Here is a 13,295-nt window from a genome sequence, read left to right as displayed (position 1 = left end):
CAACTGAAACCCCCAGATGAACGCTTAATTGTATAATTAAAGTCTGGCAGCTCCATAGCATTTGACTTCTAGATACCTTGGATTCGGGTGATGGATAGAGACAAAGAGGCATCAGATCTCTTCGATAATCTTGAAAAAGGCAGACAACCTACAGGTCCTTCGACTAGCAGCAATCCACCGAGACAAGACACACTTAAGGACAAGTTCATCAGACTAGAAAGACTCAGGAAAACAGAAAATTCGAGGTGGTGGGACTGTGCCACTTCAAGCAATATCTCAGATTGAACAGGGTTCCCGGTGGACTCCGTTCACAAATCTTTCCTACATTTGACGACTTAGACGACGATCTATTGGGTAGATGGGAAGAAGCTCTAACCATCAACTCAAATACACTTAACATTCTTATTGAAAGCGGGGAGAGGAAAGTATGTAAGCTGCAGGCTGATATTCAGACATTGGAAGAAGAAATCAAAAATCTAAATCTCAAGGAAGCTACAGATAAAAACTACGCAATATTTAAAGACATCCTCAATACACATCAGAAAGAAATCAAAGAACGTAAAAGCAGACAACTCAAACGTGACGAAGCGGACTACAGGGAGGGTAGAGTTTTCATGTTCGCGAAAAAATACGACCAACTAGAGAAAAAACCCAAGACACCGGAGAAGACACCTGAAGCTGGTACAGCTTTTAACGCATCAAGTTCATCCTCGCTCAACACCATTCCCAGTGAGAACGAAACGGAAACAGACCGGAACATCAACACCTCTAATTTTTTCGGGGAAATCTTAACTATTAGACGCGAGAAAAGAACCCAACAGCGTCAAATCCCAACTATACCAAAAAAAACAGAAGAGGCAAACATTCCAGGAAAGGACGATTACAAAAAAAAGTTGAGGTCAGGAGACAACCGCAGATAAATACAGAATCACAAGAGGTTCAAGTGGTCAATCTCTCCAGCAGGACTCTTTCTCAAGATAAGACAAACGTACTCAGTAAGGGACTCAATTTCAATCCTCAAGACACTGGTGATTCGTGCAAAATCAAAATAGACTTGTTCAAATTGATACGCCGACTTAAACTTAAACATTTTGCATACAACCCCAAAGAAATTCCAGATGCAAGACCTGTTATTTCCATGGAAGGCATGCAAACTATACAAGAAATTATAGACGCACACCTTCTCCTTACCCTTGAGGAAGGCACTGATGTACTGTTCACACCTGAACACCTACTGCAAGAACTGGATATAGAGGATGACAACACAATCACCAGTAATCTTAAATGCAAATCCAAATGGACACCAAACCTACCAGCCGGAAACCCTATTGATACGTTTCATACGTTGGTCTTAGAAGACCTGGAAAGATTTGAAACTAGAAATTACAGAGCACGGAGACACTACATCAATGACAATCTCACAAGAGATGAACAGATATCCCTGAAAACATTAACATTGGACATTGAACTAGTGATAAAAGAAGCAGACAAAGGCGGCAACGTCGTTGTCATGAATAAAACCGATTATGAGCAAGAAATACTCTCCCACCTTAACGAGGTCTCATTTTACACGCCTATTAGGAACAATACAACAGAGGCTGTAACTACCATGATAAATGATCAACTCTATAACCAACTCTGGGAAAGCTCCAACATCATGGAAAATAGCCAAAATAATTTTTTTCCTAAAAAAAGGTAAACCTCCGAAAGAATGTGGCTCTTATCGGCCAATATCTTTGCTTAACTCAGATGTAAAAATATTATCTAAGATTTTGGCTAACCGTCTCGCTCCCATCATGCCAGACCTGGTTAACTTACAACAACACAGTTTTGTGTTAGGCAGACATACCACAGCCCATGTAAACACTGCAATTACAGCCTTTGATGTTGCCGCAACTACTCTCACCCCACTCGGAATGGTCATGTTGGATGCGGAGAAAGCATTTGACCGAGTGGGGTGGGAATATCTGTGGGAAGTACTAAAGAAAATGGGCATTAGTGGACAATATCTTGACTGGGTCTGTTCACTTTATGATAACCAGCTGGCCAAGATTAGCTACGGGGGGAAGGACTCTGCTAACTTCCGGATAGGAAGGGGAACAAGGCAAGGATGCCCTCTGTCCCCCTTGCTTTTTGCTTTATCTTTAGAACCTTTCTTAAATGCATTAACTGAACAGGCGAATATTATCCCAACGTATCATGGCTTGAAAAGCTTAAAGATAACGGCATTTGCAGATGACATCGCGGTATACACAACAGACTTAGTTAGGGCTATACCCGAAATAATTGAAGAAGCTACACAATTTGGCAAGGTGTCAGGTTATAAATTGAACGTGAGCAAGACACAAGTCATTACTAATTATAACCCAGATGAACCAATACCTGGCATATGTCAAAGTGCGACATATTTAGGAATTAAGATAGCAGCCAATATGGAGAAGATAATAAATATGAATTATGATTTTTTATTAAAGGAAACTGCTTTAACTTTAAAAAAATGGCATAAGATCCCGCTCAGCCTAGTAGGGCGAATCAACCTTGCAAAAATGAAGATACTACCTAAAGTATTATACTTATTTAGGGCCATACCTCTACAACCTAATAAACTCTTTTTTTTAAAATTAGAAGGTATGTGTAGTAGCTTCCTATGGGGATATAAAAAAGCACGTAGGTCAATGAAACTTCTGGAATTACCAATTGAAAAGGGGGCTCTTTCTTTTCCTGATTTCAATCTATACTTTCTTGCAACCTTTTTTCGGCGCATAAGAAGCTTGATGAAAAATGAGAATTCACTATTTTATCATCAATACATGCTGGGACCAGATTGTAATCAATTCTTATTTCGCTTACATGACCCTAACTATTTCAAACGTGTTAAATTTAAGACGGCTAAACATATTAAAAAGATTTGGGATCAAATTATGATTATAGATAAAAGTTCCTTCTTTAATGCTGAACTTAGACTATGGGGCAACCCAGGACTTCCAGATATATTTTCAGATGGGACAGGAAATCTTTGGATTCGAAGGGGTATTAGTACTTTGAGGGATTTATATGGCCCAAATGGCTTTCTGGATTTTGATATACTAAAAATCATATTTGGCCTAACAGATGATATGTATTTTAAATATATACAGATAAAAGATTACTTGATACGCAAAATGAAAATAATGAAAGTAACACAATCAGATACTTTAGAATGTTTATACTCTGAAAGAACAAAATCACTTATCAGTTTGGGTTATGAACATCTGTCACGTGGCAAATATGATGATAGTACTAAAATTGCGTCTAAATGGTCGGACAGACTTGCCATGAACATTAATTCGGTGCAGATTGCAACCTCATTATCCCATATAAATTCTATAGTACACTCCTCTAATTTAAGATTACAATCATATAGAACAATTACACAACTATACTACACTCCGCAAAGAATTTTCAGTTGGACACAGGGCAATTTAGTAACTGAGAAAACAAAATGTTCGAAATGTGATTTGACAGCAGCTGGAATAGAACATATGCTGTTTTCTTGCCCAAAGCTACTTACATACTGGGAAGGTATAATCGATGTTTTAAAAAGTAAACAAATTAATACCCCGTTGCTCTCAGCACATTTGGTGCTTTTGAACATTCAAGACATTAATTGCTTGTATAAAGATCTTATAACTATAATATTTGCGTGTGCTAGGTTAGTGATAGCAAGATCATGGATTTCTAAAGAACCGCCAAATATATCAGAATGGTATAGTCTGGTAAACGAAATAAGAATAATGGAACTCGCGCTAGCAAAACACAGAGGCCCAAAAGCGTGCAAAAAAAAGGAAAAGATTTGGAAACAATTTTTTGAATTTTGAAAACTTAACTGCATAACTTCTATTTGAAAATGAGGCCTAAAGTATTTGTGATTTTGTATTTCGTGTTAAAGTCTTCATTTGCTTCGTTAAAATGTATTTGTTTCTCCCCTGGCCTTTATATATGTTTTTTTATTCTTTCATTTTTCTTGAATCAATTGAATGGTTTACTAAAGTATACTTTGATATTTTTCGATATGTAAATGCAACCTGCTCTTTCTTGCAATAATAAACATACTTAAAAAAAAGATAAATGATCAACTAAAAATGTGGCACGGAGCAGGACTACTGAATGACGCAGAAACATCCTACCTCAAAGTCAACAAACCTATGGCCCCTTGGCTCTACACACTACCTAAGATCCATAAACTTGCCCCTTTTACTCCAGGGAGACTGATAGTATCCGGTATAGGTGGACATACTGAGCGAATGGCAGAGTACATGGATATTTTTCTCAATCGCCTGGTGAAGAACCTCCCATCCTACATCCAGGATACCAAGCATATCCTCAGCATTCTGACTGATATCCAATGGCAACCGGGAATGACAATGGCAACTTTGGATGTCGTCTCATTATACACCTCTATAGATCCAGACAAAGGACTGGTGGCAGTGTCTAAATATCTCAACACTTGACCGGCAAATCTATGGCAACATACCAATATGACCACAACCATGATAAACATTGTTCTCAAAAATAACTTTTCATGTTTAACCAGAAATGGTATAGACAAACGAAGGGGGTAGCCATGGGCTCAAGATTTTCCCCCTCGTTTGCTAATCTCTACATGGGCACGTTAGAGACTACTTTGATTTGGAGAACTAAAGGTGCGGCTTGGGTAGACTCAATAGTATACTGGGGGTGATACATTGACGACTGCCTACTGATCTGGTCCGGTACTCACCCCCAGCTGGAATCCTTTTTTGACCATCTGAATACTAATGACATGGACATGAAATGTACTTGCAACTACAGCACTACTAAAGTTACCTTTCTTGACTTGGAAATTTACATCCTGAACAACACACTCCACACTAAGCTGTTCAGGAAGGAGACCTCATGCAACGCTATCCTAAGAGCTGACAGCTCACACCCGAAACACCAGATTGAAACTATACCATATGGTGAACTCGTCCGAGCACGCAGGAATTGTAGTGAGGAAGTGGAATTAAAGGCCTGCATAGATGACATGCGAAATTGTTTCCTCAAACGTGGCTACAACCAGAAGGTGGTCAACAAAGCTGTCAAAAAAGCCAAATCACTTGACAGGAACAGTACGCTACTACCAAAGAATAAAGCCACCAGCAAAGATGCCCAAACCAGGATGATTATGGATTATAACAATATCAGCCCTGTGGTAAGAAAAAGCATCAATAGACATTGGAATGTACTTCTGGCTGACAAAACTCTTGCACCATGTATTGGTACTAAACCACAGTTACATACAGACGTGGCGAGACCTTACGCACCAGATTAAGCCTAACTGTGCTTCCCACACACAACACCACTACCTGGTTTACTTTCCATATGAAAGGATTCTACAAATGTGGCTGTTGTGGTGTATGCAAGTGGGTGAGAAACAACACCAAACAATTCCAGGGCCACCACAAAAAGGAATATGAAATCAACATCAACATAAATTGCAACACAAAATTTGTTGTTTACATCGTGGAATGTGTATGCCACAGCCAATATGTTGGCAGTACAATTATGCCCCTGAAGGATCGCATTAGTGAACACACCAGGGCTATGCATCAAAAAGATCCTCGCTACCCCATGGCCTTACACATAGCCAAATGTACCAGCCAATCCATACACAAGAGATTTGAATTCTATGGAATAGACATCGCAAAACCCAATATACGTGGTGGTAACCGTGAACTCTGTCTTCGTAGATTGGAAGCTACCTGGATAATGCGTTTACATGCAGTCAAGTACGGCCAGAATATGGATTCTGAACTGGAAAACTTCTTGGATACATAATCAGTGCCTGATGATCGTGTTTGCAGTCTGCATCTTTCTTTTTCCACGCTTCCTTTATATTATACCATCTTTCCCTTCTCCTTCCTACCTCATGTCTACTACACATCCATGACCCGTGGATGTTCTGCTATTACTAATACCTTCTCCTTCCTTCCTTTATGTTCCCTACACATCCATGACCCGTGGATGTTCTGGTTTTACTAACAACTGTTACTGTTCTGTTCAACTATGAGATACCCTTTCCACTTTTCCACTTCTTAATCATATTCCATGTTATAGATTAACAATATACATTTTTTGCTATTGTTGGCGTCTCCACTGCAAGATCCTCCGTAAGAATTATTTATATTACATGTTTTATACAATATGTTGTCTCATCATGCATACATTGTTGATACAGTTTGACATAAATCATTATTTTTATGGTCCTATCACCAGATGACTTAAAATGAAACACTTTGTAAACACTTTTTCTGAATGTTTTGTTCCACCTTATATCAAGTATGCCATGCTATTATGGCCGTTTTGTGAAAATATGATCCCTCACTCATCATCCTTCTTGTCTATCTTGTGTATTCCCAACTTCCCTTTTCATCATTTCTACTTTCTCTTTACGCCGGACGCTCATTTGCACTCCGTTTGAGTCAGCGTTCTAGTTGTTCCAGTTTCATCCTCCCTACTTCCTGGTTACACCCCGGTTTGCGGATGTGCACTCCGTCCTCGCTGATAAATACACTTTGCCCTCCGGCCACCTCGCTCTCATACTATTACTGCCATACTACGGCCCGGAGCGAATTTACTTCACTAAGGTATGTAGCAAACCCCTGGGCTCACGTAGTAGACCCACTTCGATGAGTTTCTTCACGATGAACTAGCACACACCTTTCCCAAGTTGCTACCGCTCTTTTCTGTGATTTACAGGTCAGCGCGCAACAGTCATACCGACTGCTTGGCGTCCGTACGATCAGCGGTTTATCTATGCTGACCTTTATTATTGGACACTACTGTGCGTTCACCATACCCTGGTGAGTGCCAGCACTCCGCATGTAATTTGTTCATTTCCATGATTCACATTCTCATGGCCTTATGCCATCATTTCCCTTGTTGTCCCAACCAACCCCCATTCTTACTTTTTTTTCATACAGATATTCTTGCACACCTTCCACAGGTAATCCATTTACTTGCTTACCTAACTGTCAGCCCGTATTACACAATATTCTTGTTAACTTCCGGGATCATATTTTAGTCATATACACTTGCAAAGCATCCAATTTTATTTCACTCCATACTCACGTCACACCTGACCATACGCATATGGGTTTTTTAAAATGCAAACTTTGCAAAGCTTGTCAACTGGGGGTAAATACTTGTATTACCCCTTTCAGTCCCAAGAAACATAAAATCCAGAAACTTCCAATATGCAAAACGGAATTTGTAGTATATGTCCTGTTTTGTCCGTTTGGCTTACAATATATAAGAAGCACCAAACTCCAAGCTCACAAACTTATTTTACAACATATGCGCGCTATCAACAACCAGGACAACACACACCCTGTTGCCAGACACTCTAGGAAGCATCATAAGTCTAGGAGTGAGGATTTTAACTATTACCTCAGACTCAGTACCAGCGAGTAGGAGAGGTGGAAACACGGAGGATAAATTACACAAGTTAGAAACTCAATACATTTTGGAGATGGATTTTAAACAGCCAGGGGGGCTTAATGTGACAGTTGATTTATACACCTGCATCTAGAGTAGTACACCAACATGCAAAGATAGAAGATTGGTATCACCACTGTTGCATCATTAAAAGAACATTTTTAACTTTTGTACCAGATATTTTAAGTTATTTATGTATTTATAGATTTTTATATATATTTATGTATTTATATATTTATAGTTTGATCTTACACTATCAGTTGTACAAAATAGCCACCAATGTAGTGTATTAAATCCAATAAAGATAAACAAAGCGTTCTGAAACCTATTTATAGCAAGAATAGTATACTTCAACATTTCAATAAATCAGATTGAACTGACCCACTATATTGATAAAGCTCAGAGGGCCATCAGGGTATTTGTACCATAATTAACAAACTGAACACATTTGATGAGAAACCTTATTTACAATACAAGACTGTTTGAATTTCCAAAAGCCAAAGAAGATTTCTTCCAGGTTTACACCACATGATCGGCACTATAGCACTTCAAAAATGAATGAAGTAAACACAGTCTTTTGCCCGGGATGGAGTGATTTGTAACTCCGAAACGCGTTGGACGTTAGTGTTGACTTAATAAATCGCATTTGGAATAGAGGCCGCGGCTCCAGTTCTTTTTTGCCTTCAAAAGGAGGAAGTATTCATTGGTGATCGTTTTTGGATTTATGGGGAGCCACGCCTGCCGTGAGCCCGCTTTGGAAGAGGCTCTGGATTCAGCCAACTTTTGGATTTGGATTTATCATTGAAAAGCCCTTGTCCGCCCACACACGCTTGGCAAAAACGGATGCATGCCTTTGAGCTGTGAGCTGCCGGCTCCAGTTTGAGTGAAGAGAAGGAGGTGCATTTAGAGGATGGTGCCTTCATTATCCGGCCCTCGTCCGGTAGCAGCTAAGCAGCACCGTATGGGCATATTTCCATGGCGTATAGTAGTACTTTGGCCAGCATTAGGTATATGCAGGATTGATTTACATGCATCTTCCCATTTGCAATTCACGTGTGTGAACTATAGCGCAGGTTCCCTATTAACCTTTGCTCTAACCAAGCATTGCATCATCATGTCCAACACCAGAGACAGTAAGAGAAGGGAGGCAGCATCAAAACGGTTTACCAAGGCGGTTGAAACAGGATGTGGCGAGTACAAAATTACGCGCCACCAGTACCAATACTGACAAGAATTTTTTGGGGGATAAACTGGAAATAAAAATTAAAAAAAACAATCAAAGTGGTGTGAAGCCACAGCCTTACAACAGTATGTTGATTGCAATAGAGTGCCACGTGGACTAAGAATTTGTATTAGTCCCACGTTACAAGAACCGGACCCAGACATGATTGGGGAATGGCTGGAGTACAATCATGTGTGCTCAATGAACATGCTCAAAACATTAATTGAATATGCACAAAAAGAAAGCCTTAAATTAACAGAAGAAATTGAACAAATTATTGCAACACTCAAAGAGAATGATTTTGATTCCAAAATGGCAAAAATGGATAACAAATTGGAAAGGATTGAAGAATACATTAAAGCAAAGAAATACAGCAAATTTGAACGTGACAAAGTGGATTATAGTAATGAAGCAAGAGAACATATTGAGCCAGCCCAAACTCAACCTCAACCATCTACATCCGGATTTAAGACCACGACTGAACAGAATAGGATTCACCTATCATAGTGGAACCACATGACAGCGATAAGTATGACAGTGATAGTATGGGCATAAATGAACCAAATTCAGCAAAAGCCAGTTTTTTTTTTTAAAGAGTATACGCTGATGGCCAAAGAAAGAAAAAAATGCACAGGCACACAGTAAGAGCCGGTAAAGAGGTCGTGGAAGAGGCCGAAGAAGAGGAAACAGGCCAAAATTTACAAATCCAACCGACAGCCCAGTGGGAACTTGTATGAGGGGCAGATTTGCGAAAAAACAACGAATACTATGACAGTGGTAAATCTTTCTCACAAAAGATCAGTTTGAAATATTATCTTTAGGACTGTCTTTTTGTCCCACATCTGAGTTAAATTACACTGAAGCCCGCATTGATTTATTCCATTTTGTTAGAAAACTCAAACTTAGAAAATGGTTTGCTAATAGAAGTGATAAGGTGTCTAGAGAGGCCTCAGGTAATCAATGTACTCTCACTATAGGTGAGATAGAAACCCTTCAAACAGTACATGAGCTAGCGAATGTAGTTGGAAACTCAACTGGTCCGTATTTAAATTTTGCAGACATTTTGCAGACACTGGCATTGAGCTTGATAAGGGTGCTAAAAAAACTAATTTTGAACCCAAATCGGTGTTTTGCCACAAATCAACAATGAGGCTATAAATTGATTAGGGAATTCAACAGATTGAAAACACACAAATCCCATGAAAGACCATCTTAAAAATACTCACAGAAATGCCCCTAGAGAACTAGAAGCAAATCGAAAGATAGTCATTAGAAAATCAGATAAGGGTGCAACGTTGTAATTTAGCCACTTGAGATGTTTCGCAATGAAGGGAATGAACAACTGTCAGATAAAAACAAGTATTGCATCTCTTCAAAAGCAGAATTTGAGAAAGCTGTGAAAATAATTGCCAACAAATTAATTGGTTGGAGGGACGATGGGCTATTGAGTGAAGAGGACTTTATTTCTAGCATGTAAAGATCACCAAATCCCTGTGTTTACCTCCTGCCAAAAATCCAAAGAAGTGCCACAAAACCCCCAGGGAGACCAATTGTTTCCTTGTGTCACAGTGTATTAGAAAATACATCTCAATATGTCGATTTCTTCTTACAGCCACTAGAACATTCCATTCCTTCCTTCGTCAAGGACACTAGTGATTTCTTGAGACGCATCAACAGCATGACATTTTTGTATTGTTGTGTATGGATGTCAACAGCCTATACACCTGCATCCCACATGATTTGGGGACAAAGGCATGCAGGGCCTTTTTGAAAGAGATCTTTATCGATTCTCTTTCATACTGAGATGATCTAAGACAAGATTCAGCTATGTCTAACCAATAATTTTTTTTCTTTTTGACAATTGCATGCACAAATAAATCTAGGGAATGGCGATGAGAACCTGCTGCGCCCCCAGCTTTGCAGGATTGTACCTCTGCTAGTGGGAGGAGCAGGTTAGCTATAAGACCAGACTATTTTTAGACTACGCCGTCCTCTGGTTAAGTTAAATTGATGATATTTTCTGGGTCTGGAATGGAACTGAGACCCAGGCACTTGAGGTTGTTGATTTCCTCAACTGCAACAATCTGAACTTACAGCTTACCAGTCAAACTGATCCCAAAACTATTTAATTTCCTGACCTCAAATTAGAAATTAGAGATAATAAAATCAGCAGTAAACTGTTTGAAAAATACGGCCGGTAACAGTTTTCTGCATGCAAATAGTTGCCACCCAAAAAATCTTATCAGCAGCATTCCTTTTGGAGAATTATTAAGGGCTAGGAGGAATTGCAGCACAGAAGAGGGTTATCAAGAAGAAAAAATAATGACAAAGATTTCTAGCATGTGGCTATAGCAAAACACTCATTAAAGAAACCATCAACAGAGTAGACAAACTTAAAAGGGATGAATTAGTGTTCCCTACAACTGACATCAATACAGTAATGAAAAAAGAACCCTTGAGGTTCATTAAAATACAACACCCATGCATGGGAACTGAGAAAAAGTTAAAAAAAATAGGGAGGTACTTAGAAACTATGGTGAACATGTAGGTGAATATCCGTCCACAACATTTAGGAAACCCCGATCACTATGTGATAGCTTATGCAAAAATGTGATACCTAGCAGTGGCAAAATCAATGAGATCAGGGAATTCTTCACTTGCAACCAATGTAAAGCTTGTAGGTTCAGCTGCAGTATCAAATCCATCAAACTCTGATAGTATGGCTCATTTTGTGATACAGAAGCGTGTCAATTGCAACACCGAATATGCAATATATGCATTGAAGTGCCAGTAACAAATTCTATATACGGAGCACTATCCATAAAGGAAAAAAGAGAGCCCTTGAGCACTTAGGGCAATTAACATAAATAGCGAGACGTATCCTGTCGCTAGGTATTTTTATGAACACCATAAAAGTAATCCCAATCTCATGAGATTTGCTGTTCTTAATTGTATTCCAACGAAGCCACAAGGTGGCAACAGAACGGCCGAACTATGGAGACTCGAATCCAAATTAATCATCAAGTTCAATAAAATGGCCCCCAACGGACTGAATCTTGATGAAGAGATATCTGTACATCTATGAAACTGCTGCTATTAAATCTCCCATGATCATTGTATCGCCTCTGCTGTTGAAGAATTTGTGTTTAGTTGTAATTAAAACCACAAAAGTGCCCAAATCAAATATATCATTTCGATCTGACTTTTTTTACAGATGTCCAAATGGGGATCAATATGAAAACTTGGGTAATTGTTCTGTGCATGATGATTTATGAGAAAGAAAAATAACTGCACGTAATTGTGATCAGGACTGTGCTGATGAAACATATGCCGATAAAGGTTTTTTCTGCGACATTTTGAATATTGAAATGTTTGACCACTAGGGCTGGATTGTCGACACGTGACGTACTGTAAATGTTATCAGATACATAATAAGATACTGAAAGAAGTATGATATTGGAGCCCACTTGGTCACAAGGTGGTTTTGAATGTAAAAGCCAGCTCGGATTGATTGTGCAAGCGCTGACATGTTTAAATTCCTGCCAACTGGGGAGCTATTCAAAGCAGAATCTGCATTTCACTTTATTTGTTTTGCACGTAATTATGTTTCGTGAAGAGTACACCCATTTAGATCAGGGGCTCAACCCGCCGGCATCATCGGGTTCTGTCATAGTATTCTTGAGATTATATGATGATACTACAATTACTTATTATTATTATATCGTAAATATCACCCTATGACACGCAATATTTTTACAAAGCCCAAATTGCTTATTGTCCCCACATGCAATATTGATGAAATACATAATTGTTTTTATTTATTAAGTCATTGTTTTAAATCAACTTATGAACTTTATTGAGATGAATGTTGTCACCGAAGATTTCTTCTATGTTTCTACTACGTGATCCGCACTATAACACTTTAACAACAAAGTAAACACAATCTTTTGCCAGTGATGGAGTGATTTTTAACTTCAAAGCGCGTTGGACGTTAGTGCTGACTTAATAAATCACACTTGGAATAGAGGCCGCGGCTCCAGTGCTTTTTTAGCCTTCGAAAGGAGGAAGTATTCATTGGTGATTGTTTTTGGATATAGATATAAAAAATATTTTATATATATATATATATATATATATATATATATATATATATATATATATATATATATATATATATAAAATATTTATTCAGAATGCTCATTAAATATGCTTGGAGCGACCGTGAAAAATGCATTAAAGACATAGCGGGCCTTGAGGAAACTATTGCAAAAGAGAAGGACACAAAAGCCAGTGATGAACTAAGAACTGCCATGGTAAAGAGACTTAAGGAATACGAATTGGGAATACGCAAGAGGAAACAGACAAAGTTCCAAAGGGACGAACAGGACTATCTGTCGGGCAGGATTCTAACATTTGCACGCAAATTTGATGCCACAAGAAAGAGACTCGCTCAAGGCAACGGACAAACAGCTGCTATTGATACCGAGGAGTCAGAAGTAGAAGTATCCGATGGGGAACAAAATGCTGCCCCTTTAACCAAAGAAAAAGAAAAAGCGAAACCTTTTTGACGAGTACC

Source organism: Lissotriton vulgaris, chromosome 12 (assembly GCF_964263255.1).
Source record: "Lissotriton vulgaris chromosome 12, aLisVul1.2, whole genome shotgun sequence".
Taxonomy (NCBI): Eukaryota; Metazoa; Chordata; class Amphibia; order Caudata; family Salamandridae; genus Lissotriton; species Lissotriton vulgaris.
Note: the sequence above shows the minus strand (reverse complement) of the source record.